The 27,172-nt window shown below is 45.0% G+C and overlaps 32 non-coding genes across 32 annotated transcripts; all 32 read right to left on the reverse strand.

The window, feature by feature from the left end:
- Positions 1-310: 310 nt before the first annotated feature.
- On the reverse strand, positions 311-381 carry trnag-gcc (transfer RNA glycine (anticodon GCC)). Its single transcript has one exon. It is a non-coding gene; the product is annotated as a tRNA-Gly (tRNA).
- A 673-nt stretch (positions 382-1,054) lies between these two features.
- On the reverse strand, positions 1,055-1,125 carry trnag-gcc (transfer RNA glycine (anticodon GCC)). The gene has a single exon. It is a non-coding gene; the product is annotated as a tRNA-Gly (tRNA).
- A 490-nt stretch (positions 1,126-1,615) lies between these two features.
- On the reverse strand, positions 1,616-1,686 carry trnag-gcc (transfer RNA glycine (anticodon GCC)). The gene has a single exon. It is a non-coding gene; the product is annotated as a tRNA-Gly (tRNA).
- Positions 1,687-2,177: 491 nt separating this feature from the next.
- trnag-gcc (transfer RNA glycine (anticodon GCC)) lies at positions 2,178-2,248 on the reverse strand. Its single transcript has one exon. It is a non-coding gene; the product is annotated as a tRNA-Gly (tRNA).
- A 1,311-nt stretch (positions 2,249-3,559) lies between these two features.
- On the reverse strand, positions 3,560-3,630 carry trnag-gcc (transfer RNA glycine (anticodon GCC)). The gene has a single exon. It is a non-coding gene; the product is annotated as a tRNA-Gly (tRNA).
- A 1,039-nt stretch (positions 3,631-4,669) lies between these two features.
- Positions 4,670-4,740, reverse strand: trnag-gcc (transfer RNA glycine (anticodon GCC)). Its single transcript has one exon. It is a non-coding gene; the product is annotated as a tRNA-Gly (tRNA).
- A 216-nt stretch (positions 4,741-4,956) lies between these two features.
- On the reverse strand, positions 4,957-5,027 carry trnag-gcc (transfer RNA glycine (anticodon GCC)). The gene has a single exon. It is a non-coding gene; the product is annotated as a tRNA-Gly (tRNA).
- Positions 5,028-5,231: 204 nt separating this feature from the next.
- Positions 5,232-5,302, reverse strand: trnag-gcc (transfer RNA glycine (anticodon GCC)). Its single transcript has one exon. It is a non-coding gene; the product is annotated as a tRNA-Gly (tRNA).
- Positions 5,303-6,338: 1,036 nt separating this feature from the next.
- Positions 6,339-6,409, reverse strand: trnag-gcc (transfer RNA glycine (anticodon GCC)). Its single transcript has one exon. It is a non-coding gene; the product is annotated as a tRNA-Gly (tRNA).
- Positions 6,410-6,625: 216 nt separating this feature from the next.
- On the reverse strand, positions 6,626-6,696 carry trnag-gcc (transfer RNA glycine (anticodon GCC)). The gene has a single exon. It is a non-coding gene; the product is annotated as a tRNA-Gly (tRNA).
- Positions 6,697-7,813: 1,117 nt separating this feature from the next.
- Positions 7,814-7,884, reverse strand: trnag-ucc (transfer RNA glycine (anticodon UCC)). The gene has a single exon. It is a non-coding gene; the product is annotated as a tRNA-Gly (tRNA).
- A 204-nt stretch (positions 7,885-8,088) lies between these two features.
- trnag-gcc (transfer RNA glycine (anticodon GCC)) lies at positions 8,089-8,159 on the reverse strand. The gene has a single exon. It is a non-coding gene; the product is annotated as a tRNA-Gly (tRNA).
- A 490-nt stretch (positions 8,160-8,649) lies between these two features.
- On the reverse strand, positions 8,650-8,720 carry trnag-gcc (transfer RNA glycine (anticodon GCC)). The gene has a single exon. It is a non-coding gene; the product is annotated as a tRNA-Gly (tRNA).
- A 216-nt stretch (positions 8,721-8,936) lies between these two features.
- On the reverse strand, positions 8,937-9,007 carry trnag-gcc (transfer RNA glycine (anticodon GCC)). Its single transcript has one exon. It is a non-coding gene; the product is annotated as a tRNA-Gly (tRNA).
- Positions 9,008-9,211: 204 nt separating this feature from the next.
- trnag-gcc (transfer RNA glycine (anticodon GCC)) lies at positions 9,212-9,282 on the reverse strand. The gene has a single exon. It is a non-coding gene; the product is annotated as a tRNA-Gly (tRNA).
- A 672-nt stretch (positions 9,283-9,954) lies between these two features.
- On the reverse strand, positions 9,955-10,025 carry trnag-gcc (transfer RNA glycine (anticodon GCC)). The gene has a single exon. It is a non-coding gene; the product is annotated as a tRNA-Gly (tRNA).
- Positions 10,026-10,241: 216 nt separating this feature from the next.
- Positions 10,242-10,312, reverse strand: trnag-gcc (transfer RNA glycine (anticodon GCC)). The gene has a single exon. It is a non-coding gene; the product is annotated as a tRNA-Gly (tRNA).
- Positions 10,313-10,803: 491 nt separating this feature from the next.
- Positions 10,804-10,874, reverse strand: trnag-gcc (transfer RNA glycine (anticodon GCC)). The gene has a single exon. It is a non-coding gene; the product is annotated as a tRNA-Gly (tRNA).
- A 661-nt stretch (positions 10,875-11,535) lies between these two features.
- On the reverse strand, positions 11,536-11,606 carry trnag-gcc (transfer RNA glycine (anticodon GCC)). Its single transcript has one exon. It is a non-coding gene; the product is annotated as a tRNA-Gly (tRNA).
- Positions 11,607-12,174: 568 nt separating this feature from the next.
- trnag-gcc (transfer RNA glycine (anticodon GCC)) lies at positions 12,175-12,245 on the reverse strand. The gene has a single exon. It is a non-coding gene; the product is annotated as a tRNA-Gly (tRNA).
- A 204-nt stretch (positions 12,246-12,449) lies between these two features.
- Positions 12,450-12,520, reverse strand: trnag-gcc (transfer RNA glycine (anticodon GCC)). Its single transcript has one exon. It is a non-coding gene; the product is annotated as a tRNA-Gly (tRNA).
- A 216-nt stretch (positions 12,521-12,736) lies between these two features.
- trnag-gcc (transfer RNA glycine (anticodon GCC)) lies at positions 12,737-12,807 on the reverse strand. Its single transcript has one exon. It is a non-coding gene; the product is annotated as a tRNA-Gly (tRNA).
- A 2,682-nt stretch (positions 12,808-15,489) lies between these two features.
- Positions 15,490-15,560, reverse strand: trnag-ucc (transfer RNA glycine (anticodon UCC)). Its single transcript has one exon. It is a non-coding gene; the product is annotated as a tRNA-Gly (tRNA).
- A 204-nt stretch (positions 15,561-15,764) lies between these two features.
- Positions 15,765-15,835, reverse strand: trnag-gcc (transfer RNA glycine (anticodon GCC)). The gene has a single exon. It is a non-coding gene; the product is annotated as a tRNA-Gly (tRNA).
- A 490-nt stretch (positions 15,836-16,325) lies between these two features.
- trnag-gcc (transfer RNA glycine (anticodon GCC)) lies at positions 16,326-16,396 on the reverse strand. The gene has a single exon. It is a non-coding gene; the product is annotated as a tRNA-Gly (tRNA).
- A 2,589-nt stretch (positions 16,397-18,985) lies between these two features.
- Positions 18,986-19,056, reverse strand: trnag-ucc (transfer RNA glycine (anticodon UCC)). The gene has a single exon. It is a non-coding gene; the product is annotated as a tRNA-Gly (tRNA).
- Positions 19,057-19,821: 765 nt separating this feature from the next.
- Positions 19,822-19,892, reverse strand: trnag-gcc (transfer RNA glycine (anticodon GCC)). The gene has a single exon. It is a non-coding gene; the product is annotated as a tRNA-Gly (tRNA).
- A 2,942-nt stretch (positions 19,893-22,834) lies between these two features.
- On the reverse strand, positions 22,835-22,905 carry trnag-ucc (transfer RNA glycine (anticodon UCC)). The gene has a single exon. It is a non-coding gene; the product is annotated as a tRNA-Gly (tRNA).
- A 765-nt stretch (positions 22,906-23,670) lies between these two features.
- trnag-gcc (transfer RNA glycine (anticodon GCC)) lies at positions 23,671-23,741 on the reverse strand. The gene has a single exon. It is a non-coding gene; the product is annotated as a tRNA-Gly (tRNA).
- Positions 23,742-24,948: 1,207 nt separating this feature from the next.
- On the reverse strand, positions 24,949-25,019 carry trnag-gcc (transfer RNA glycine (anticodon GCC)). Its single transcript has one exon. It is a non-coding gene; the product is annotated as a tRNA-Gly (tRNA).
- Positions 25,020-25,977: 958 nt separating this feature from the next.
- trnag-gcc (transfer RNA glycine (anticodon GCC)) lies at positions 25,978-26,048 on the reverse strand. The gene has a single exon. It is a non-coding gene; the product is annotated as a tRNA-Gly (tRNA).
- Positions 26,049-26,539: 491 nt separating this feature from the next.
- On the reverse strand, positions 26,540-26,610 carry trnag-gcc (transfer RNA glycine (anticodon GCC)). Its single transcript has one exon. It is a non-coding gene; the product is annotated as a tRNA-Gly (tRNA).
- Positions 26,611-27,172: the final 562 nt, after the last annotated feature.

Consider the following 27,172-nt stretch of genomic DNA (forward strand, 5'->3'; position numbering starts at 1 on the left):
ACTTTCATGAAATCAAGTCAAACATATCAAAAAAGGAAAGCAGATTAAAAGCAGCTGACCACACTTCATCCAAAATGACTACCTCGTGGAGCATTCTTACAAAGCTGTAATGAAGGAGCAGCCTCAATTGCATTGGCCGGGAATCGGACCCGGGTCTCCCGAACACAAGTTTTAAAATGTTGACTTTCCTGAAATCAAGTCAAACATATCAAAACAGGAAAGCAGATTAAAAGCAGCTGACCACACTTCATCCAAAAAGACTACCTCATGGAGCATTCTTACTAAGCTGTCATAAAGGAGCAGCCTCAATTGCATTGGCCGGGAATCGGACCCGGGTCTCCCGCGTGGCAGGCGAGAATTCTACCACTGAACCACCAATGCCTGTCTGTTAGGGCTAGTTTAGAAGCCTTACCTGCCGAACTCACCACACGCTTTTAAGCGTAGCCAGAACACAAGTTTTGAAATATTGACTTTCATGAAATCAAGTCAAACATATCAAAAAAGGAAAGCAGATTAAAAGCAGCTGACCACACTTCATCCAAAATGACTACCTCGTGGAGCATTCTTACAAAGCTGTAATGAAGGAGCAGCCTCAATTGCATTGGCCGGGAATCGGACCCGGGTCTCCCGAACACAAGTTTTGAAATGTTGACTTTCATGAAATCAAGTCAAACATATCAAAACAGGAAAGCAGATTAAAAGCAGCTGACCACACTTCATCCAAAATGACTACCTCGTGGAGCATTCTTACAATGCTGTAGTGAAGGAGCAGCCTCAATTGCATTGGCCGGGAATCGGATGCAGGTCTCCCGCGTGGCAGGCGAGAATTCTACCACTGAACCACCAATGCTTGTCTGTTAGGGCTAGTTTAGAAGCCCTACCTGCCGAACTCACCACACAACGTTTTTAATCGTTTTAAAATGTTGACTTTCCTGAAATCAAGTCAAACATATCAAAACAGGAAAGCAGATTAAAAGCAGCTGACCACACTTCATCCAAAAAGACTACCTCATGGAGCATTCTTACTAAGCTGTCATAAAGGAGCAGCCTCAATTGCATTGGCCGGGAATCGGACCCGGGTCTCCCGCGTGGCAGGCGAGAATTCTACCACTGAACCACCAATGCCTGTCTGTTAGGGCTAGTTTAGAAGCCCTACCTGCCGAACTCACCACACGTTTTTAAGCGTAGCCAGAACACAAGTTTTGAAATGTTGACTTTCATGAAATCAAGTCAAACATTTCAAAACAGGAAAGCAGATTAAAAGCAGCTGACCACACTTCATCCAAAAAGACTACCTCGTGGAGCATTCTTACAAAGCTGTCATGAAGGAGCAGCCTCAATTGCATTGGCCGGGAATCGGACCGGGTCTCCCGCGTGGCAGGCAAGAATTCTACCGCTGAACCACCAATGCTTGTCTGTTGGGGCTAGTTTAGAAGCCCTACCTGCCGAACTCACCACACAACGATTTTAATCGTTTTAAAATGTTGACTTTCATGAAATCAAGTCAAACATATCAAAACAGGAAAGCAGATTAAAAGCAGCTGACCACACTTCATCCAAAAAGACTACCTCATGGAGCATTCTTACAAATCTTTCATAAAGTAGCAGCCTCAATTGCATTGGCCGGGAATCGGACCCGGGTCTCCCGCGTGGCAGGCGAGAATTCTACCACTGAACCACCAATGCTTGTCTGTTAGGGCTAGTTTAGAAGCCCTACCTGCCGAACTCACCACACGTTTTTAAGCGTAGCCAGAACACAAGTTTTGAAATGTTGACTTTCATGAAATCAAGTCAAACATATCAAAACAGGAAAGCAGATTAAAAGCAGCTGACCACACTTCATCCAAAAAGACCACCTCGTGGAGCATTCTTACAAAGCTGTCATGAAGGAGCAGCCTCACTTGCATTGGCCGGGAATCGGACCCGGGTCTCCCGCATGGCAGGCGAGAATTCTACCACTGAACCACCAATGCTTGTCCGTTAGGGTTAGTTTAGAAGCCCTACCTGCCGAACTCACCACACAACGTTTTCAATCGTTTTAAAATGTTGACTTTCCTGAAATCAAGTCAAACATATCAAAACAGGAAAGCAAATTAAAAGCAGCTGACCACACTTCATCCAAAAAGAATACCTTGTGGAGCATTCTTACAAAGCTGTAATGAAGGAGCAGCCTCAATTGCATTGGCCGGGAATCGGACCCGGGTCTCCCGCGTGGCAGGCGAGAATTCTACCACTGAACCACCAATGCTTGTCTGTTAGGGCTAGTTTAGAAGCCCTACCTGCCGAACTCACCACACGTTTTTAAGCGTAGCCAGAACACAAGTTTTGAAATGTTGACTTTCCTGAAATCAAGTCAAACATATCAAAACAGGAAAGCATATTAAAAGCAGCTGACCACACTTCATCCAAAAAGACTACCTCGTGGAGCATTCTTACAAAGCTGTCATGAAGGAGCAGCCTCAATTGCATTGGCCGGGAATCGGACCCGGGTCTCCGGAACACAAGTTTTGAAATGTTGACTTTCATGAAATCAAGTCAAACATATCAAAACAGGAAAGCAGATTAAAAGCAGCTGACCACACTTCATCCAAAATGACTACCTCGTGGAGCATTCTTACAAAGCTGTAATGAAGGAGCAGCCTCAATTGCATTGGCCGGGAATCGGACCCGGGTCTCCGGAACACAAGTTTTGAAATGTTGACTTTCATGAAATCAAGTCAAACATATCAAAACAGGAAAGCAGATTAAAATCAGCTGACCACACTTCATCCAAAATGACTATCTTGTGGAGCATTCTTACAAAGCTGTAATGAAGGAGCAGCCTCAATTGCATTGGCCGGGAATCGGACCGGGTCTCCCGCGTGGCAGGCAAGAATTCTACTGCTGAACCACCAATGCTTGTCTGTTGGGGCTAGTTTAGAAGCCCTACCTGCCGAACTCACCACACAACGTTTTTAATCGTTTTAAAATGTTGACTTTCATGAAATCAAGTCAAACATATCAAAGCAGGAAAGCAGATTAAAAGCAGCTGACCACACTTCATCCAAAATGACTACCTCGTGGAGCATTCTTACAAAGCTGTAATGAAGGAGCAGCCTCAATTGCATTGGCCGGGAATCGTACCCTGGTCTCCCGAACACAAGTTTTGAAATGTTGACTTTCATGAAATCAAGTCAAACATATCAAAACAGGAAAGCAGATTAAAAGCAGCTGACCACACTTCATCCAAAATGACTTCCTCGTGGAGCATTCTTACAAAGCTGTAATGAAGGAGCAGCCTCAATTGCATTGGCCGGGAATCGGATGCAGGTCTCCCGCGTGGCAGGCGAGAATTCTACCACTGAACCACCAATGCTTGTCTGTTAGGGCTAGTTTAGAAGCCCTACCTGCCGAACTCACCACACAACGTTTTTAATCGTTTTAAAATGTTGACTTTCCTGAAATCAAGTCAAACATATCAAAACAGGAAAGCAGATTAAAAGCAGCTGACCACACTTCATCCAAAAAGACTACCTCATGGAGCATTCTTACTAAGCTGTCATAAAGGAGCAGCCTCAATTGCATTGGCCGGGAATCGGACCCGGGTCTCCCGCGTGGCAGGCGAGAATTCTACCACTGAACCACCAATGCCTGTCTGTTAGGGCTAGTTTAGAAGCCCTACCTGCCGAACTCACCACACGTTTTTAAGCGTAGCCAGAACACAAGTTTTGAAATGTTGACTTTCATGAAATCAAGTCAAACATATCAAAACAGGAAAAGAGATTAAAAGCAGCTGACCACACTTCATCCAAAATGACTACCTCGTGGAGCATTCTTACAAAGCTGTCATGAAGGAGCAGCCTCACTTGCATTGGCCGGGAATCGGACCCTGGTCTCCCGCGTGGCAGGCGAGAATTCTACCACTGAACCACCAATGCTTGTTCGTTAGGGCTAGTTTAGAAGCCCTACCTGCCGAACTCACCACACAACGTTTTCAATCGTTTTAAAATGTTGACTTTCCTGAAATCAAGTCAAACATATCAAAACAGGAAAGCAAATTAAAAGCAGCTGACCACACTTCATCCAAAAAGACTACCTCGTGGAGCATTCTTACAAAGCTGTCATGAAGGAGCAGCCTCAATTGCATTGGCCGGGAATCGGACCGGGTCTCCCGCGTGGCAGGCAAGAATTCTACCGCTGAACCACCAATGCTTGTCTGTTGGGGCTAGATTAGAAGCCCTACCTGCCGAACTCACCACACAACGATTTTAATCGTTTTAAAATGTTGACTTTCATGAAATCAAGTCAAACATATCAAAACAGGAAAGCAGATTAAAAGCAGCTGACCACACTTCATCCAAAAAGACTACCTCGTGGAGCATTCTTACAAAGCTGTCATGAAGGAGCAGCCTCAATTGCATTGGCCGGGAATCGGACCGGGTCTCCCGCGTGGCAGGCAAGAATTCTACCGCTGAACCACCAATGCTTGTCTGTTGGGGCTAGTTTAGAAGCCCTACCTGCCGAACTCACCACACAACGATTTTAATCGTTTTAAAATGTTGACTTTCATGAAATCAAGTCAAACATATCAAAACAGGAAAGCAGATTAAAAGCAGCTGACCACACTTCATCCAAAAAGACTACCTCATGGAGCATTCTTACAAATCTGTCATAAAGGAGCAGCCTCAATTGCATTGGCCGGGAATCGGACCCGGGTCTCCCGCGTGGCAGGCGAGAATTCTACCACTGAACCACCAATGCTTGTCTGTTAGGGCTAGTTTAGAAGCCCTACCTGCCGAACTCACCACACGTTTTTAAGCGTAGCCAGAACACAAGTTTTGAAATGTTGACTTTCATGAAATCAAGTCAAACATATCAAAACAGGAAAGCAGATTAAAAGCAGCTGACCACACTTCATCCAAAAAGACCACCTCGTGGAGCATTCTTACAAAGCTGTCATGAAGGAGCAGCCTCACTTGCATTGGCCGGGAATCGGACCCGGGTCTCCCGCGTGGCAGGCGAGAATTCTACCACTGAACCACCAATGCTTGTCCGTTAGGGCTAGTTTAGAAGCCCTACCTGCCGAACTCACCACACAACGTTTTCAATCGTTTTAAAATGTTGACTTTCCTGAAATCAAGTCAAACATATCAAAACAGGAAAGCAAATTAAAAGCAGCTGACCACACTTCATCCAAAAAGAATACCTTGTGGAGCATTCTTACAAAGCTGTAATGAAGGAGCAGCCTCAATTGCATTGGCCGGGAATCGGACCCGGGTCTCCCGCGTGGCAGGCGAGAATTCTACCACTGAACCACCAATGCTTGTCTGTTAGGGCTAGTTTAGAAGCCCTACCTGCCGAACTTACCACACGTTTTTAAGCGTAGCCAGAACACAAGTTTTGAAATGTTGACTTTCCTGAAATCAAGTCAAACATATCAAAACAGGAAAGCATATTAAAAGCAGCTGACCACACTTCATCCAAAAAGACTACCTCGTGGAGCATTCTTACAAAGCTGTCATGAAGGAGCAGCCTCAATTGCATTGGCCGGGAATCGGACCCGGGTCTCCCGAACACAAGTTTTGAAATGTTGACTTTCATGAAATCAAGTCAAACATATCAAAACAGGAAAGCAGATTAAAAGCAGCTGACCACACTTCATCCAAAATGACTATCTTGTGGAGCATTCTTACAAAGCTGTAATGAAGGAGCAGCCTCAATTGCATTGGCCGGGAATCGGACCGGGTCTCCCGCGTGGCAGGCAAGAATTCTACCGCTGAACCACCAATGCTTGTCTGTTGGGGCTAGTTTAGAAGCCCTACCTGCCGAACTCACCACGCAACGATTTTAATCGTTTTAAAATGTTGACTTTCATGAAATCAAGTCAAACATATCAAAGCAGGAAAGCAGATTAAGAGCAGCTGACCACACTTCATCCAAAATGACTACCTCGTGGAGCATTCTTACAAAGCTGTAATGAAGGAGCAGCCTCAATTGCATTGGCCGGGAATCGTACCCTGGTCTCCCGAACACAAGTTTTGAAATGTTGACTTTCATGAAATCAAGTCAAACATATCAAAACAGGAAAGCAGATTAAAAGCAGCTGACCACACTTCATCCAAAATGACTACCTCGTGGAGCATTCTTACAAAGCTGTAATGAAGGAGCAGCCTCAATTGCATTGGCCGGGAATCGGACCCGGGTCTCCCGAACACAAGTTTTGAAATGTTGACTTTCATGAAATCAAGTCAAACATATCAAAACAGGAAAGCAGATTAAAAGCAGCTGACCACACTTCATCCAAAAAGACTACCTCATGGAGCATTCTTACAAATCTGTCATAAAGGAGCAGCCTCAATTGCATTGGCCGGGAATCGGACCCGGGTCTCCCGCGTGGCAGGCGAGAATTCTACCACTGAACCACCAATGCTTGTCTGTTAGGGCTAGTTTAGAAGCCCTACCTGCCGAACTCACCACACGTTTTTAAGCGTAGCCAGAACACAAGTTTTGAAATGTTGACTTTCATGAAATCAAGTCAAACATATCAAAACAGGAAAGCAGATTAAAAGCAGCTGACCACACTTCATCCAAAAAGACTACCTCGTGGAGCATTCTTACAAAGCTGTCATGAAGGAGCAGCCTCACTTGCATTGGCCGGGAATCGGACCCGGGTCTCCCGCGTGGCAGGCGAGAATTCTACCACTGAACCACCAATGCTTGTCCGTTAGGGCTAGTTTAGAAGCCCTACCTGCCGAACTCACCACACAACGTTTTCAATCGTTTTAAAATGTTGACTTTCCTGAAATCAAGTCAAACATATCAAAACAGGAAAGCAAATTAAAAGCAGCTGACCACACTTCATCCAAAAAGAATACCTCGTGGAGCATTCTTACAAAGCTGTCATGAAGGAGCAGCCTCACTTGCATTGGCCGGGAATCGGACCCGGGTCTCCCGCGTGGCAGGCGAGAATTCTACCGCTGAACCACCAATGCTTGTCCGTTAGGGCTAGTTTAGAAGCCCTACCTGCCGAACTCACCACACAACGTTTTCAATCGTTTTAAAATGTTGACTTTCCTGAAATCAAGTCAAACATATCAAAACAGGAAAGCAAATTAAAAGCAGCTGACCACACTTCATCCAAAAAGAATACCTTGTGGAGCATTCTTACAAAGCTGTAATGAAGGAGCAGCCTCAATTGCATTGGCCGGGAATCGGACCGGGTCTCCCGCGTGGCAGGCAAGAATTCTACCGCTGAACCACCAATGCTTGTCTGTTGAGGCTAGTTTAGAAGCCCTACCTGCCGAACTCACCACGCAACGATTTTAATCGTTTTAAAATGTTGACTTTCATGAAATCAAGTCAAACATATCAAAGCAGGAAAGCAGATTAAAAGCAGCTGACCACACTTCATCCAAAATGACTACCTCGTAGAGCATTCTTACAAAGCTGTAATGAAGGAGCAGCCTCAATTGCATTGGCCGGGAATCGTACCCTGGTCTCCCGAACACAAGTTTTGAAATGTTGACTTTCATGAAATCAAGTCAAACATATCAAAACAGGAAAGCAGATTAAAAGCAGCTGACCACACTTCATCCAAAATGACTACCTCGTGGAGCATTCTTACAAAGCTGTAATGAAGGAGCAGCCTCCATTGCATTGGCCGGGAATCGGACCCGGGTCTCCCGAACACAAGTTTTGAAATGTTGACTTTCATGAAATCAAGTCAAACATATCAAAACAGGAAAGCAGATTAAAAGCAGCTGACCACACTTCATCCAAAAAGACTACCTCATGGAGCATTCTTACAAAGCTGTCATGAAGGAGCAGCCTCACTTGCATTGGCCGGGAATCGTACCCGGGTCTCCCGCGTGGAAGGCGAGAATTCTACCACTGAACCACCAATGCTTGTTCGTTAGGGCTAGTTTAGAAGCCCTACCTGCCGAACTCACCACACAACGTTTTCAATCGTTTTAAAATGTTGACTTTCCTGAAATCAAGTCAAACATATCAAAACAGGAAAGCAAATTAAAAGCAGCTGACCACACTTCATCCAAAAAGAATACCTTGTGGAGCATTCTTACAAAGCTGTAATGAAGGAGCAGCCTCAATTGCATTGGCCGGGAATCGGACCCGGGTCTCCCGCGTGGCAGGCGAGAATTCTACCACTGAACCACCAATGCTTGTCTGTTAGGGCTAGTTTAGAAGCCCTACCTGCCGAACTCACCACACGTTTTTAAGCGTAGCCAGAACACAAGTTTTGAAATGTTGACTTTCATGAAATCAAGTCAAACATATCAAAACAGGAAAGCAGATTAAAAGCAGCTGACCACACTTCATCCAAAAAGACTACCTCGTGGAGCATTCTTACAAAGCTGTCATGAAGGAGCAGCCTCAATTGCATTGGCCGGGAATCGGACCGGGTCTCCCGCGTGGCAGGCAAGAATTCTACCGCTGAACCACCAATGCTTGTCTGTTGGGGCTAGTTTAGAAGCCCTACCTGCCGAACTCACCACACAACGATTTTAATCGTTTTAAAATGTTGACTTTCATGAAATCAAGTCAAACATATCAAAACAGGAAAGCAGATTAAAAGCAGCTGACCACACTTCATCCAAAAAGACTACCTCATGGAGCATTCTTACAAATCTGTCATAAAGGAGCAGCCTCAATTGCATTGGCCGGGAATCGGACCCGGGTCTCCCGCGTGGCAGGCGAGAATTCTACCACTGAACCACCAATGCTTGTCTGTTAGGGCTAGTTTAGAAGCCCTACCTGCCGAACTCACCACACGTTTTTAAGCGTAGCCAGAACACAAGTTTTGAAATGTTGACTTTCATGAAATCAAGTCAAACATATCAAAACAGGAAAGCAGATTAAAAGCAGCTGACCACACTTCATCCAAAAAGACTACCTCGTGGAGCATTCTTACAAAGCTGTCATGAAGGAGCAGCCTCACTTGCATTGGCCGGGAATCGGACCCGGGTCTCCCGCGTGGCAGGCGAGAATTCTACCACTGAACCACCAATGCTTGTCCGTTAGGGCTAGTTTAGAAGCCCTACCTGCCGAACTCACCACACAACGTTTTCAATCGTTTTAAAATGTTGACTTTCCTGAAATCAAGTCAAACATATCAAAACAGGAAAGCAAATTAAAAGCAGCTGACCACACTTCATCCAAAAAGAATACCTTGTGGAGCATTCTTACAAAGCTGTAATGAAGGAGCAGCCTCAATTGCATTGGCCGGGAATCGGACCCGGGTCTCCCGCGTGGCAGGCGAGAATTCTACCACTGAACCACCAATGCTTGTCTGTTAGGGCTAGTTTAGAAGCCCTACCTGCCGAACTTACCACACGTTTTTAAGCGTAGCCAGAACACAAGTTTTGAAATGTTGACTTTCCTGAAATCAAGTCAAACATATCAAAACAGGAAAGCATATTAAAAGCAGCTGACCACACTTCATCCAAAAAGACTACCTCGTGGAGCATTCTTACAAAGCTGTCATGAAGGAGCAGCCTCAATTGCATTGGCCGGGAATCGGACCCGGGTCTCCCGAACACAAGTTTTGAAATGTTGACTTTCATGAAATCAAGTCAAACATATCAAAACAGGAAAGCAGATTAAAAGCAGCTGACCACACTTCATCCAAAAAGACTACCTCGTGGAGCATTCTTACAAAGCTGTCATGAAGGAGCAGCCTCAATTGCATTGGCCGGGAATCGGACCGGGTCTCCCGCGTGGCAGGCAAGAATTCTACCGCTGAACCACCAATGCTTGTCTGTTGGGGCTAGTTTAGAAGCCCTACCTGCCGAACTCACCACACAACGATTTTAATCGTTTTAAAATGTTGACTTTCATGAAATCAAGTCAAACATATCAAAACAGGAAAGCAGATTAAAAGCAGCTGACCACACTTCATCCAAAAAGACTACCTCATGGAGCATTCTTACAAATCTGTCATAAAGGAGCAGCCTCAATTGCATTGGCCGGGAATCGGACCCGGGTCTCCCGCGTGGCAGGCGAGAATTCTACCACTGAACCACCAATGCTTGTCTGTTAGGGCTAGTTTAGAAGCCCTACCTGCCGAACTCACCACACGTTTTTAAGCGTAGCCAGAACACAAGTTTTGAAATGTTGACTTTCATGAAATCAAGTCAAACATATCAAAACAGGAAAGCAGATTAAAAGCAGCTGACCACACTTCATCCAAAAAGACTACCTCGTGGAGCATTCTTACAAAGCTGTCATGAAGGAGCAGCCTCACTTGCATTGGCCGGGAATCGGACCCGGGTCTCCCGCGTGGCAGGCGAGAATTCTACCACTGAACCACCAATGCTTGTCCGTTAGGGCTAGTTTAGAAGCCCTACCTGCCGAACTCACCACACAACGTTTTCAATCGTTTTAAAATGTTGACTTTCCTGAAATCAAGTCAAACATATCAAAACAGGAAAGCAGATTAAAAGCAGCTGACCACACTTCATCCAAAATGACTACCTCGTGGAGCATTCTTACAAAACTGTAATGAAGGAGCAGCCTAAATTGCTTTGGCCGGGAATCGGACCCGGGTTTCCCGCGTGGCAGGCGAGAATTCTACCACTGAACCACCAATGCTTGTCTGTTAGGGCTAGTTTAGAAGCCCAACCTGCCGAACTTACCACACGTTTTTAAGCGTAGCCAGAACACAAGTTTTGAAATGTTGACTTTCCTGAAATCAAGTCAAACATATCAAAACAGGAAAGCATATTAAAAGCAGCTGACCACACTTCATCCAAAAAGACTACCTCGTGGAGCATTCTTACAAAGCTGTCATGAAGGAGCAGCCTCACTTGCATTGGCCGGGAATCGGACCCGGGTCTCCCGCGTGGCAGGCGAGAATTCTACCACTGAACCACCAATGCTTGTCCTTTAGGGCTAGTTTAGAAGCCCTACCTGCCGAACTCACCACACAACGTTTTCAATCGTTTTAAAATGTTGACTTTCCTGAAATCAAGTCAAACATATCAAAACAGGAAAGCAAATTAAAAGCAGCTGACCACACTTCATCCAAAAAGACTACCTCGTGGAGCATTCTTACAAAGCTGTCATGAAGGAGCAGCCTCAATTGCATTGGCCGGGAATCGGACCCGGGTCTCCCGCGTGGCAGGCAAGAATTCTACCGCTGAACCACCAATGCTTGTCTGTTGGGGCTAGTTTAGAAGCCCTACCTGCCGAACTCACCACACAACGATTTTAATCGTTTTAAAATGTTGACTTTCATGAAATCAAGTCAAACATATCAAAGCAGGAAAGCAGATTAAAAGCAGCTGACCACACTTCATCCAAAATGACTACCTCGTGGACCATTCTTACAAAGATGTAATGAAGGAGCAGCCTCAATTGCATTGGCCGGGAATCGGACCCGGGTCTCCCGAACACAAGTTTTGAAATGTTGACTTTCATGAAATCAAGTCAAACATATCAAAACAGGAAAGCAGATTAAAAGCAGCTGACCACACTTCATCCAAAAAGACTACCTCATGGAGCATTCTTACAAAGCTGTCATAAAGGAGCAGCCTCAATTGCATTGGCCGGGAATCGGACCCGGGTCTCCCGCGTGGCAGGCGAGAATTCTACCACTGAACCACCAATGCTTGTCTGTTAGGGCTAGTTTAGAAGCCCTACCTGCCGAACTCACCACACAACGATTTTAATCGTTTTAAAATGTTGACTTTCATGAAATCAAGTCAAACATATCAAAGCAGGAAAGCAGATTAAAAGCAGCTGACCACACTTCATCCAAAATGACTACCTCGTGGAGCATTCTTACAAAGCTGTAATGAAGGAGCAGCCTCAATTGCATTGGCCGGGAATCGTACCCGGGTCTCCCGAACACAAGTTTTGAAATGTTGACTTTCATGAAATCAAGTCAATCATATCAAAACAGGAAAGCAGATTAAAAGCAGCTGACCACACTTCATCCAAAATGACTACCTCGTGGAGCATTCTTACAAAGCTGTAATGAAGGAGCAGCCTCAATTGCATTGGCCGGGAATCGGACCCGGGTCTCCCGAACACAAGTTTTGAAATGTTGACTTTCATGAAATCAAGTCAAACATATCAAAACAGGAAAGCAGATTAAAAGCAGCTGACCACACTTCATCCAAAAAGACTACCTCATGGAGCATTCTTACAAAGCTGTCATAAAGGAGCAGCCTCAATTGCATTGGCCGGGAATCGGACCCGGGTCTCCCGCGTGGCAGGCGAGAATTCTACCACTGAACCACCAATGCTTGTCTGTTAGGGCTAGTTTAGAAGCCCTACCTGCCGAACTCACCACACAACGTTTTTAATGGTTTTAAAATGTTGACTTTCCTGAAATCAAGTCAAACATATCAAAACAGGAAAGCAGATTAAAAGCAGCTGACCACACTTCATCCAAAAAGACTACCTCGTGGAGCATTCTTACAAAGCTGTAATGAAGGAGCAGCCTCAATTGCATTGGCCGGGAATCGGACCCGGGTCTCCCGCGTGGCAGGCGAGAATTCTACCACTGAACCACCAATGCTTGTCTGTTAGGGCTAGTTTAGAAGCCCTACCTGCCGAACTCACCACACGTTTTTAAGCGTAGCCAGAACACAAGTTTTGAAATGTTGACTTTCATGAAATCAAGTCAAACATATCAAAACAGGAAAGCAGATTAAAAGCAGCTGACCACACTTCATCCAAAAAGACTACCTCGTGGAGCATTCTTACAAAGCTGTCATGAAGGAGCAGCCTCACTTGCATTGGCCGGGAATCGGACCCGGGTCTCCCGCGTGGCAGGCGAGAATTCTACCACTGAACCACCAATGCTTGTCCGTTAGGGCTAGTTTAGAAGCCCTACCTGCCGAACTCACCACACAACGTTTTCAATCGTTTTAAAATGTTGACTTTCCTGAAATCAAGTCAAACATATCAAAACAGGAAAGCAAATTAAAAGCAGCTGACCACACTTCATCCAAAAAGAATACCTTGTGGAGCATTCTTACAAAGCTGTAATGAAGGAGCAGCCTCAATTGCATTGGCCGGGAATCGGACCCGGGTCTCCCGCGTGGCAGGCAAGAATTCTACCACTGAACCACCAATGCTTGTCTGTTAGGGCTAGTTTAGAAGCCCTACCTGCCGAACTCACCACACGTTTTTAAGCATAGCCAGAACACAAGTTTTGAAATGTTGACTTTCCTGAAATCAAGTCAAACATATCAAAACAGGAAAGCATATTAAAAGCAGCTGACCACACTTCATCCAAAAAGACTACCTCGTGGAGCATTCTTACAAAGCTGTCATGAAGGAGCAGCCTCAATTGCATTGGCCGGGAATCGGACCCGGGTCTCCCGAACACAAGTTTTGAAATGTTGACTTTCATGAAATCAAGTCAAACATATCAAAACAGGAAAGCAGATTAAAAGCAGCTGACCACACTTCATCCAAAATGACTATCTTGTGGAGCATTCTTACAAAGCTGTAATGAAGGAGCAGCCTCAATTGCATTGGCCGGGAATCGGACCGGGTCTCCCGCGTGGCAGGCAAGAATTCTACCGCTGAACCACCAATGCTTGTCTGTTGGGGCTAGTTTAGAAGCCCTACCTGCCGAACTCACCACGCAACGATTTTAATCGTTTTAAAATGTTGACTTTCATGAAATCAAGTCAAACATATCAAAGCAGGAAAGCAGATTAAAAGCAGCTGACCACACTTCATCCAAAATGACTACCTCGTAGAGCATTCTTACAAAGCTGTAATGAAGGAGCAGCCTCAATTGCATTGGCCGGGAATCGTACCCTGGTCTCCCGAACACAAGTTTTGAAATGTTGACATTCATGAAATCAAGTCAAACATATCAAAACAGGAAAGCAGATTAAAAGCAGCTGACCACACTTCATCCAAAATGACTACCTCGTGGAGCATTCTTACAAAGCTGTAATGAAGGAGCAGCCTCCATTGCATTGGCCGGGAATCGGACCCGGGTCTCCCGAACACAAGTTTTGAAATGTTGACTTTCATGAAATCAAGTCAAACATATCAAAACAGGAAAGCAGATTAAAAGCAGCTGACCACACTTCATCCAAAAAGACTACCTCATGGAGCATTCTTACAAAGCTGTCATAAAGGAGCAGCCTCAATTGCATTGGCCAGATATCGGACCCGGGTCTCCCGCGTGGCAGGCGAGAATTCTACCACTGAACCACCAATGCTTGTCTGTTAGGGCTAGTTTAGAAGCCCTACCTGCCGAACTCACCACACAACGATTTTAATCGTTTTAAAATGTTGACTTTCATGAAATCAAGTCAAACATATCAAAGCAGGAAAGCAGATTAAAAGCAGCTGACCACACTTCATCCAAAATGACTACCTCGTGGAGCATTCTTACAAAGCTGTAATGAAGGAGCAGCCTCAATTGCATTGGCCGGGAATCGTACCCGGGTCTCCCGAACACAAGTTTTGAAATGTTGACTTTCATGAAATCAAGTCAATCATATCAAAACAGGAAAGCAGATTAAAAGCAGCTGACCACACTTCATCCAAAATGACTACCTCGTGGAGCATTCTTACAAAGCTGTAATGAAGGAGCAGCCTCAATTGCATTGGCCGGGAATCGGACCCGGGTCTCCCGAACACAAGTTTTGAAATGTTGACTTTCATGAAATCAAGTCAAACATATCAAAACAGGAAAGCAGATTAAAAGCAGCTGACCACACTTCATCCAAAAAGACTACCTCATGGAGCATTCTTACAAAGCTGTCATAAAGGAGCAGCCTCAATTGCATTGGCCGGGAATCGGACCCGGATCTCCCGCGTGGCAGGCGAGAATTCTACCACTGAACCACCAATGCATGTCTGTTAGGGCTAGTTTAGAAGCCCTACCTGCCGAACTCACCACACAACGTTTTTAATGGTTTTAAAATGTTGACTTTCCTGAAATCAAGTCAAACATATCAAAACAGGAAAGCAGATTAAAAGCAGCTGACCACACTTCATCCAAAAAGACTACCTCATGGAGCATTCTTACAAAGCTGTCATAAAGGAGCAGCCTCAATTGCATTGGCCGGGAATCGGACCCAGGTCTCCCGCGTGGCAGGCGAGAATTCTACCACTGAACCACCAATGCTTGTCTGTTAGGGCTAGTTTAGAAGCCCTACCTGCCGAACTCACCACACAACGTTTTTAATGGTTTTAAAATGTTGACTTTCCTGAAATCAAGTCAAACATATCAAAACAGGAAAGCAGATTAAAAGCAGCTGACCACACTTCATCCAAAATGACTACCTCGTGGAGCATTCTTACAAAGCTGTAATGAAGGAGCAGCCTCAATTGCATTGGCCGGGAATCGGACCCGGGTCTCCCGAACACAAGTTTTGAAATGTTGACTTTCATGAAATCAAGTCAAACATATCAAAACAGGAAAGCAGATTAAAAGCAGCTGACCACACTTCATCCAAAAAGACTACCTCGTGGAGCATTCTTACAAAGCTGTCATGAAGGAGCAGCCTCACTAGCATTGGCCGGGAATCGGACCCGGGTCTCCCGCGTGGAAGGCGAGAATTCTACCACTGAACCACCAATGCTTGTTCGTTAGGGCTAGTTTAGAAGCCCTACCTGCCGAACTCACCACACAACGTTTTCAATCGTTTTAAAATGTTGACTTTCCTGAAATCAAGTCAAACATATCAAAACAGGAAAGCAAATTAAAAGCAGCTGACCACACTTCATCCAAAAAGAATACCTTGTGGAGCATTCTTACAAAGCTGTAATGAAGGAGCAGCCTCAATTGCATTGGCCGGGAATCGGACCCGGGTCTCCCGCGTGGCAGGCGAGAATTCTACCACTGAACCACCAATGCTTGTCTGTTAGGGCTAGTTTAGAAGCCCTACCTGCCGAACTCACCACACGTTTTTAAGCGTAGCCAGAACACAAGTTTTGAAATGTTGACTTTCATGAAATCAAGTCAAACATATCAAAACAGGAAAGCAGATTAAAAGCAGCTGACCACACTTCATCCAAAAAGACTACCTCGTGGAGCATTCTTACAAAGCTGTCATGAAGGAGCAGCCTCAATTGCATTGGCCGGGAATCGGACCGGGTCTCCCGCGTGGCAGGCAAGAATTCTACCGCTGAACCACCAATGCTTGTCTGTTGGGGCTAGTTTAGAAGCCCTACCTGCCGAACTCACCACACAACGATTTTAATCGTTTTAAAATGTTGACTTTCATGAAATCAAGTCAAACATATCAAAACAGGAAAGCAGATTAAAAGCAGCTGACCACACTTCATCCAAAAAGAATACCTTGTGGAGCATTCTTACAAAGCTGTAATGAAGGAGCAGCCTCAATTGCATTGGCCGGGAATCGGACCCGGGTCTCCCGCGTGGCAGGCGAGAATTCTACCACTGAACCACCAATGCTTGTCTGTTAGGGCTAGTTTAGAAGCCCTACCTGCCGAACTCACCACACGTTTTTAAGCATAGCCAGAACACAAGTTTTGAAATGTTGACTTTCCTGAAATCAAGTCAAACATATCAAAACAGGAAAGCATATTAAAAGCAGCTGACCACACTTCATCCAAAAAGACTACCTCGTGGAGCATTCTTACAAAGCTGTCATGAAGGAGCAGCCTCAATTGCATTGGCCGGGAATCGGACCGGGTCTCCCGCGTGGCAGGCAAGAATTCTACCGCTGAACCACCAATGCTTGTCTGTTGGGGCTAGTTTAGAAGCCCTACCTGCCGAACTCACCACGCAACGATTTTAATCGTTTTAAAATGTTGACTTTCATGAAATCAAGTCAAACATATCAAAGCAGGAAAGCAGATTAAAAGCAGCTGACCACACTTCATCCAAAATGACTACCTCGTAGAGCATTCTTACAAAGCTGTAATGAAGGAGCAGCCTCAATTGCATTGGCCGGGAATCGTACCCTGGTCTCCCGAACACAAGTTTTGAAATGTTGACTTTCATGAAATCAAGTCAAACATATCAAAACAGGAAAGCAGATTAAAAGCAGCTGACCACACTTCATCCAAAATGACTACCTCGTGGAGCATTCTTACAAAGCTGTAATGAAGGAGCAGCCTCCATTGCATTGGCCGGGAATCGGACCCGGGTCTCCCGAACACAAGTTTTGAAATGTTGACTTTCATGAAATCAAGTCAAACATATCAAAACAGGAAAGCAGATTAAAAGCAGCTGACCACACTTCATCCAAAAAGACTACCTCATGGAGCATTCTTACAAAGCTGTCATAAAGGAGCAGCCTCAATTGCATTGGCCAGATATCGGACCCGGGTCTCCCGCGTGGCAGGCGAGAATTCTACCACTGAACCACCAATGCTTGTCTGTTAGGGCTAGTTTAGAAGCCCTACCTGCCGAACTCACCACACAACGATTTTAATCGTTTTAAAATGTTGACTTTCATGAAATCAAGTCAAACATATCAAAGCAGGAAAGCAGATTAAAAGCAGCTGACCACACTTCATCCAAAATGACTACCTCGTGGAGCATTCTTACAAAGCTGTAATGAAGGAGCAGCCTCAATTGCATTGGCCGGGAATCGTACCCGGGTCTCCCGAACACAAGTTTTGAAATGTTGACTTTCATGAAATCAAGTCAATCATATCAAAACAGGAAAGCAGATTAAAAGCAGCTGACCACACTTCATCCAAAATGACTACCTCGTGGAGCATTCTTACAAAGCTGTAATGAAGGAGCAGCCTCAATTGCATTGGCCGGGAATCGGACCCGGGTCTCCCGAACACAAGTTTTGAAATGTTGACTTTCATGAAATCAAGTCAAACATATCAAAACAGGAAAGCAGATTAAAAGCAGCTGACCACACTTCATCCAAAAAGACTACCTCATGGAGCATTCTTACAAAGCTGTAATGAAGGAGCAGCCTCAATTGCATTGGCCGGGAATCGTACCCGGGTCTCCCGAACACAAGTTTTGAAATGTTGACTTTCATGAAATCAAGTCAATCATATCAAAACAGGAAAGCAGATTAAAAGCAGCTGACCACACTTCATCCAAAATGACTACCTCGTGGAGCATTCTTACAAAGCTGTAATGAAGGAGCAGCCTCAATTGCATTGGCCGGGAATCGGACCCGGGTCTCCCGAACACAAGTTTTGAAATGTTGACTTTCATGAAATCAAGTCAAACATATCAAAACAGGAAAGCAGATTAAAAGCAGCTGACCACACTTCATCCAAAAAGACTACCTCATGGAGCATTCTTACAAAGCTGTCATAAAGGAGCAGCCTCAATTGCATTGGCCGGGAATCGGACCCGGATCTCCCGCGTGGCAGGCGAGAATTCTACCACTGAACCACCAATGCATGTCTGTTAGGGCTAGTTTAGAAGCCCTACCTGCCGAACTCACCACACAACGTTTTTAATGGTTTTAAAATGTTGACTTTCCTGAAATCAAGTCAAACATATCAAAACAGGAAAGCAGATTAAAAGCAGCTGACCACACTTCATCCAAAAAGACTACCTCATGGAGCATTCTTACAAAGCTGTCATAAAGGAGCAGCCTCAATTGCATTGGCCGGGAATCGGACCCAGGTCTCCCGCGTGGCAGGCGAGAATTCTACCACTGAACCACCAATGCTTGTCTGTTAGGGCTAGTTTAGAAGCCCTACCTGCCGAACTCACCACACAACGTTTTTAATGGTTTTAAAATGTTGACTTTCCTGAAATCAAGTCAAACATATCAAAACAGGAAAGCAGATTAAAAGCAGCTGACCACACTTCATCCAAAATGACTACCTCGTGGAGCATTCTTACAAAGCTGTAATGAAGGAGCAGCCTCAATTGCATTGGCCGGGAATCGGACCCGGGTCTCCCGAACACAAGTTTTGAAATGTTGACTTTCATGAAATCAAGTCAAACATATCAAAACAGGAAAGCAGATTAAAAGCAGCTGACCACACTTCATCCAAAAAGACTACCTCGTGGAGCATTCTTACAAAGCTGTCATGAAGGAGCAGCCTCACTAGCATTGGCCGGGAATCGGACCCGGGTCTCCCGCGTGGAAGGCGAGAATTCTACCACTGAACCACCAATGCTTGTTCGTTAGGGCTAGTTTAGAAGCCCTACCTGCCGAACTCACCACACAACGTTTTCAATCGTTTTAAAATGTTGACTTTCCTGAAATCAAGTCAAACATATCAAAACAGGAAAGCAAATTAAAAGCAGCTGACCACACTTCATCCAAAAAGAATACCTTGTGGAGCATTCTTACAAAGCTGTAATGAAGGAGCAGCCTCAATTGCATTGGCCGGGAATCGGACCCGGGTCTCCCGCGTGGCAGGCGAGAATTCTACCACTGAACCACCAACGCTTGTCTGTTAGGGCTAGTTTAGAAGCCCTACCTGCCGAACTCACCACACGTTTTTAAGCGTAGCCAGAACACAAGTTTTGAAATGTTGACTTTCATGAAATCAAGTCAAACATATCAAAACAGGAAAGCAGATTAAAAGCAGCTGACCACACTTCATCCAAAAAGACTACCTCGTGGAGCATTCTTACAAAGCTGTCATGAAGGAGCAGCCTCAATTGCATTGGCCGGGAATCGGACCGGGTCTCCCGCGTGGCAGGCAAGAATTCTACCGCTGAACCACCAATGCTTGTCTGTTGGGGCTAGTTTAGAAGCCCTACCTGCCGAACTCACCACACAACGATTTTAATCGTTTTAAAATGTTGACTTTCATGAAATCAAGTCAAACATATCAAAACAGGAAAGCAGATTAAAAGCAGCTGACCACACTTCATCCAAAAAGAATACCTTGTGGAGCATTCTTACAAAGCTGTAATGAAGGAGCAGCCTCAATTGCATTGGCCGGGAATCGGACCCGGGTCTCCCGCGTGGCAGGCGAGAATTCTACCACTGAACCACCAATGCTTGTCTGTTAGGGCTAGTTTAGAAGCCCTACCTGCCGAACTCACCACGCAACGATTTTAATCGTTTTAAAATGTTGACTTTCATGAAATCAAGTCAAACATATCAAAGCAGGAAAGCAGATTAAAAGCAGCTGACCACACTTCATCCAAAATGACTACCTCGTAGAGCATTCTTACAAAGCTGTAATGAAGGAGCAGCCTCAATTGCATTGGCCGGGAATCGTACCCTGGTCTCCCGAACACAAGTTTTGAAATGTTGACTTTCATGAAATCAAGTCAAACATATCAAAACAGGAAAGCAGATTAAAAGCAGCTGACCACACTTCATCCAAAATGACTACCTCGTGGAGCATTCTTACAAAGCTGTAATGAAGGAGCAGCCTCCATTGCATTGGCCGGGAATCGGACCCGGGTCTCCCGAACACAAGTTTTGAAATGTTGACTTTCATGAAATCAAGTCAAACATATCAAAACAGGAAAGCAGATTAAAAGCAGCTGACCACACTTCATCCAAAAAGACTACCTCATGGAGCATTCTTACAAAGCTGTCATAAAGGAGCAGCCTCAATTGCATTGGCCAGATATCGGACCCGGGTCTCCCGCGTGGCAGGCGAGAATTCTACCACTGAACCACCAATGCTTGTCTGTTAGGGCTAGTTTAGAAGCCCTACCTGCCGAACTCACCACACAACGATTTTAATCGTTTTAAAATGTTGACTTTCATGAAATCAAGTCAAACATATCAAAGCAGGAAAGCAGATTAAAAGCAGCTGACCACACTTCATCCAAAATGACTACCTCGTGGAGCATTCTTACAAAGCTGTAATGAAGGAGCAGCCTCAATTGCATTGGCCGGGAATCGTACCCGGGTCTCCCGAACACAAGTTTTGAAATGTTGACTTTCATGAAATCAAGTCAATCATATCAAAACAGGAAAGCAGATTAAAAGCAGCTGACCACACTTCATCCAAAATGACTACCTCGTGGAGCATTCTTACAAAGCTGTAATGAAGGAGCAGCCTCCATTGCATTGGCCGGGAATCGGACCCGGGTCTCCCGAACACAAGTTTTGAAATGTTGACTTTCATGAAATCAAGTCAAACATATCAAAACAGGAAAGCAGATTAAAAGCAGCTGACCACACTTCATCCAAAAAGACTACCTCATGGAGCATTCTTACAAAGCTGTCATAAAGGAGCAGCCTCAATTGCATTGGCCAGATATCGGACCCGGGTCTCCCGCGTAGCAGGCGAGAATTCTACCACTGAACCACCAATGCTTGTCTGTTAGGGCTAGTTTAGAAGCCCTACCTGCCGAACTCACCACACAACGATTTTAATCGTTTTAAAATGTTGACTTTCATGAAATCAAGTCAAACATATCAAAGCAGGAAAGCAGATTAAAAGCAGCTGACCACACTTCATCCAAAATGACTACCTCGTGGAGCATTCTTACAAAGCTGTAATGAAGGAGCAGCCTCAATTGCATTGGCCGGGAATCGTACCCGGGTCTCCCGAACACAAGTTTTGAAATGTTGACTTTCATGAAATCAAGTCAATCATATCAAAACAGGAAAGCAGATTAAAAGCAGCTGACCACACTTCATCCAAAATGACTACCTCGTGGAGCATTCTTACAAAGCTGTAATGAAGGAGCAGCCTCAATTGCATTGGCCGGGAATCGGACCCGGGTCTCCCGAACACAAGTTTTGAAATGTTGACTTTCATGAAATCAAGTCAAACATATCAAAACAGGAAAGCAGATTAAAAGCAGCTGACCACACTTCATCCAAAAAGACTACCTCATGGAGCATTCTTACAAAGCTGTAATGAAGGAGCAGCCTCAATTGCATTGGCCGGGAATCGTACCCGGGTCTCCCGAACACAAGTTTTGAAATGTTGACTTTCATGAAATCAAGTCAATCATATCAAAACAGGAAAGCAGATTAAAAGCAGCTGACCACACTTCATCCAAAATGACTACCTCGTGGAGCATTCTTACAAAGCTGTAATGAAGGAGCAGCCTCAATTGCATTGGCCGGGAATCGGACCCGGGTCTCCCGAACACAAGTTTTGAAATGTTGACTTTCATGAAATCAAGTCAAACATATCAAAACAGGAAAGCAGATTAAAAGCAGCTGACCACACTTCATCCAAAAAGACTACCTCATGGAGCATTCTTACAAAGCTGTCATAAAGGAGCAGCCTCAATTGCATTGGCCGGGAATCGGACCCGGATCTCCCGCGTGGCAGGCGAGAATTCTACCACTGAACCACCAATGCATGTCTGTTAGGGCTAGTTTAGAAGCCCTACCTGCCGAACTCACCACACAACGTTTTTAATGGTTTTAAAATGTTGACTTTCCTGAAATCAAGTCAAACATATCAAAACAGGAAAGCAGATTAAAAGCAGCTGACCACACTTCATCCAAAAAGACTACCTCATGGAGCATTCTTACAAAGCTGTCATAAAGGAGCAGCCTCAATTGCATTGGCCGGGAATCGGACCCAGGTCTCCCGCGTGGCAGGCGAGAATTCTACCACTGAACCACCAATGCTTGTCTGTTAGGGCTAGTTTAGAAGCCCTACCTGCCGAACTCACCACACAACGTTTTTAATGGTTTTAAAATGTTGACTTTCCTGAAATCAAGTCAAACATATCAAAACAGGAAAGCAGATTAAAAGCAGCTGACCACACTTCATCCAAAATGACTACCTCGTGGAGCATTCTTACAAAGCTGTAATGAAGGAGCAGCCTCAATTGCATTGGCCGGGAATCGGACCCGGGTCTCCCGAACACAAGTTTTGAAATGTTGACTTTCATGAAATCAAGTCAAACATATCAAAACAGGAAAGCAGATTAAAAGCAGCTGACCACACTTCATCCAAAAAGACTACCTCGTGGAGCATTCTTACAAAGCTGTCATGAAGGAGCAGCCTCACTAGCATTGGCCGGGAATCGGACCCGGGTCTCCCGCGTGGAAGGCGAGAATTCTACCACTGAACCACCAATGCTTGTTCGTTAGGGCTAGTTTAGAAGCCCTACCTGCCGAACTCACCACACAACGTTTTCAATCGTTTTAAAATGTTGACTTTCCTGAAATCAAGTCAAACATATCAAAACAGGAAAGCAAATTAAAAGCAGCTGACCACACTTCATCCAAAAAGAATACCTTGTGGAGCATTCTTACAAAGCTGTAATGAAGGAGCAGCCTCAATTGCATTGGCCGGGAATCGGACCCGGGTCTCCCGCGTGGCAGGCGAGAATTCTACCACTGAACCACCAACGCTTGTCTGTTAGGGCTAGTTTAGAAGCCCTACCTGCCGAACTCACCACACGTTTTTAAGCGTAGCCAGAACACAAGTTTTGAAATGTTGACTTTCATGAAATCAAGTCAAACATATCAAAACAGGAAAGCAGATTAAAAGCAGCTGACCACACTTCATCCAAAAAGACTACCTCGTGGAGCATTCTTACAAAGCTGTCATGAAGGAGCAGCCTCAATTGCATTGGCCGGGAATCGGACCGGGTCTCCCGCGTGGCAGGCAAGAATTCTACCGCTGAACCACCAATGCTTGTCTGTTGGGGCTAGTTTAGAAGCCCTACCTGCCGAACTCACCACACAACGATTTTAATCGTTTTAAAATGTTGACTTTCATGAAATCAAGTCAAACATATCAAAACAGGAAAGCAGATTAAAAGCAGCTGACCACACTTCATCCAAAAAGAATACCTTGTGGAGCATTCTTACAAAGCTGTAATGAAGGAGCAGCCTCAATTGCATTGGCCGGGAATCGGACCCGGGTCTCCCGCGTGGCAGGCGAGAATTCTACCACTGAACCACCAATGCTTGTCTGTTAGGGCTAGTTTAGAAGCCCTACCTGCCGAACTCACCACGCAACGATTTTAATCGTTTTAAAATGTTGACTTTCATGAAATCAAGTCAAACATATCAAAGCAGGAAAGCAGATTAAAAGCAGCTGACCACACTTCATCCAAAATGACTACCTCGTAGAGCATTCTTACAAAGCTGTAATGAAGGAGCAGCCTCAATTGCATTGGCCGGGAATCGTACCCTGGTCTCCCGAACACAAGTTTTGAAATGTTGACTTTCATGAAATCAAGTCAAACATATCAAAACAGGAAAGCAGATTAAAAGCAGCTGACCACACTTCATCCAAAATGACTACCTCGTGGAGCATTCTTACAAAGCTGTAATGAAGGAGCAGCCTCCATTGCATTGGCCGGGAATCGGACCCGGGTCTCCCGAACACAAGTTTTGAAATGTTGACTTTCATGAAATCAAGTCAAACATATCAAAACAGGAAAGCAGATTAAAAGCAGCTGACCACACTTCATCCAAAAAGACTACCTCATGGAGCATTCTTACAAAGCTGTCATAAAGGAGCAGCCTCAATTGCATTGGCCAGATATCGGACCCGGGTCTCCCGCGTGGCAGGCGAGAATTCTACCACTGAACCACCAATGCTTGTCTGTTAGGGCTAGTTTAGAAGCCCTACCTGCCGAACTCACCACACAACGATTTTAATCGTTTTAAAATGTTGACTTTCATGAAATCAAGTCAAACATATCAAAGCAGGAAAGCAGATTAAAAGCAGCTGACCACACTTCATCCAAAATGACTACCTCGTGGAGCATTCTTACAAAGCTGTAATGAAGGAGCAGCCTCAATTGCATTGGCCGGGAATCGTACCCGGGTCTCCCGAACACAAGTTTTGAAATGTTGACTTTCATGAAATCAAGTCAATCATATCAAAACAGGAAAGCAGATTAAAAGCAGCTGACCACACTTCATCCAAAATGACTACCTCGTGGAGCATTCTTACAAAGCTGTAATGAAGGAGCAGCCTCAATTGCATTGGCCGGGAATCGGACCCGGGTCTCCCGAACACAAGTTTTGAAATGTTGACTTTCATGAAATCAAGTCAAACATATCAAAACAGGAAAGCAGATTAAAAGCAGCTGACCACACTTCATCCAAAAAGACTACCTCATGGAGCATTCTTACAAAGCTGTCATAAAGGAGCAGCCTCAATTGCATTGGCCGGGAATCGGACCCGGGTCTCCCGCGTGGCAGGCGAGAATTCTACCACTGAACCACCAATGCTTGTCTGTTAGGGCTAGTTTAGAAGCCCTACCTGCCGAACTCACCACACAACGTTTTTAATGGTTTTAAAATGTTGACTTTCCTGAAATCAAGTCAAACATATCAAAACAGGAAAGCAGATTAAAAGCAGCTGACCACACTTCATCCAAAATGACTACCCTGCTGAAAATAACAGCATACCAGCAAGACCAGTATATGTTGTGTTTTGGTGCTGGTTTGCTAGTGAACACCAGCCAAACCAGCATCAGCACCAGCATTAGCCCCAGCTAAACCAGCACCAAACCAGCATTAGCACCAGCTAAACCAGCATTAGCACCAGCATCCCATGCTGGTCATACCAGCATATGTTGTGTTTTGGTGCTGGTATGCTGGTGACCACCAGCTAAACCAGCATGGACCAGCATAATTCCCATGCTGGTCCATGCTGGTTTAATGCTGTTTTTTTCAGCAGGGTACCTCGTGGAGCATTCTTACAAAGCTGTAATGAAGGAGCAGCCTCAATTGCATTGGCCGGGAATCGGACCCGGGTCTCCCGAACACAAGTTTTGAAATGTTGACTTTCATGAAATCAAGTCAAACATATCAAAACAGGAAAGCAGATTAAAAGCAGCTGACCACACTTCATCCAAAAAGTCTACCTCGTGGAGCATTCTTACAAAGCTGTCATGAAGGAGCAGCCTCAATTGCATTGGCCGGGAATCGGACCGGGTCTCCCGTGTGGCAGGCAAGAATTCTACCGCTGAACCACCAATGCTTGTCTGTTGGGGCTAGTTTAGAAGCCCTACCTGCCGAACTCACCACACAACGATTTTAATCGTTTTAAAATGTTGACTTTCATGAAATCAAGTCAAACATATCAAAACAGGAAAGCAGATTAAAAGCAGCTGACCACACTTCATCCAAAAAGACTACCTCATGGAGCATTCTTACAAATCTGTCATAAAGGAGCAGCCTCAATTGCATTGGCCGGGAATCGGACCCGGGTCTCCCGCGTGGCAGGCGAGAATTCTACCACTGAACCACCAATGCTTGTCTGTTAGGGCTAGTTTAGAAGCCCTACCTGCCGAACTCACCACACGTTTTTAAGCGTAGCCAGAACACAAGTTTTGAAATGTTGACTTTCATGAAATCAAGTCAAACATATCAAAACAGGAAAGCAGATTAAAAGCAGCTGACCACACTTCATCCAAAAAGACTACCTCGTGGAGCATTCTTACAAAGCTGTCATGAAGGAGCAGCCTCACTTGCATTGGCCGGGAATCGGACCCGGGTCTCCCGCGTGGCAGGTGAGAATTCTACCACTGAACCACCAATGCTTGTCAGTTAGGGCTAGTTTAGAAGCCCTACCTGCCGAACTCACCACACAACGTTTTCAATCGTTTTAAAATGTTGACTTTCCTGAAATCAAGTCAAACATATCAAAACAGGAAAGCAAATTAAAAGCAGCTGACCACACTTCATCCAAAAAGAATACCTTGTGGAGCATTCTTACAAAGCTGTAATGAAGAAGCAGCCTCAATTGCATTGGCCGGGAATCGGACCCGGGTCTCCCGCGTGGCAGGCGAGAATTCTACCACTGAACCACCAATGCTTGTCTGTTAGGGCTAGTTTAGAAGCCCTACCTGCCGAACTTACCACACGTTTTTAAGCGTAGCCAGAACACAAGTTTTGAAATGTTGACTTTCCTGAAATCAAGTCAAACATATCAAAACAGGAAAGCATATTAAAAGCAGCTGACCACACTTCATCCAAAAAGACTACCTCGTGGAGCATTCTTACAAAGCTGTCATGAAGGAGCAGCCTCAATTGCATTGGCCGGGAATCGGACCCGGGTCTCCCGAACACAAGTTTTGAAATGTTGACTTTCATGAAATCAAGTCAAACATATCAAAACAGGAAAGCAGATTAAAAGCAGCTGACCACACTTCATCCAAAATGACTATCTTGTGGAGCATTCTTACAAAGCTGTAATGAAGGAGCAGCCTCAATTGCATTGGCCGGGAATCGGACCGGGTCTCCCGCGTGGCAGGCAAGAATTCTACCGCTGAACCACCAATGCTTGTCTGTTGGGGCTAGTTTAGAAGCCCTACCTGCCGAATTCACCACACAACGTTTTTAATCGTTTTAAAATGTTGACTTTCATGAAATCAAGT

This window comes from Misgurnus anguillicaudatus, chromosome 9, assembly GCF_027580225.2.
Source record: "Misgurnus anguillicaudatus chromosome 9, ASM2758022v2, whole genome shotgun sequence".
NCBI lineage: Eukaryota > Metazoa > Chordata > Actinopteri > Cypriniformes > Cobitidae > Misgurnus > Misgurnus anguillicaudatus.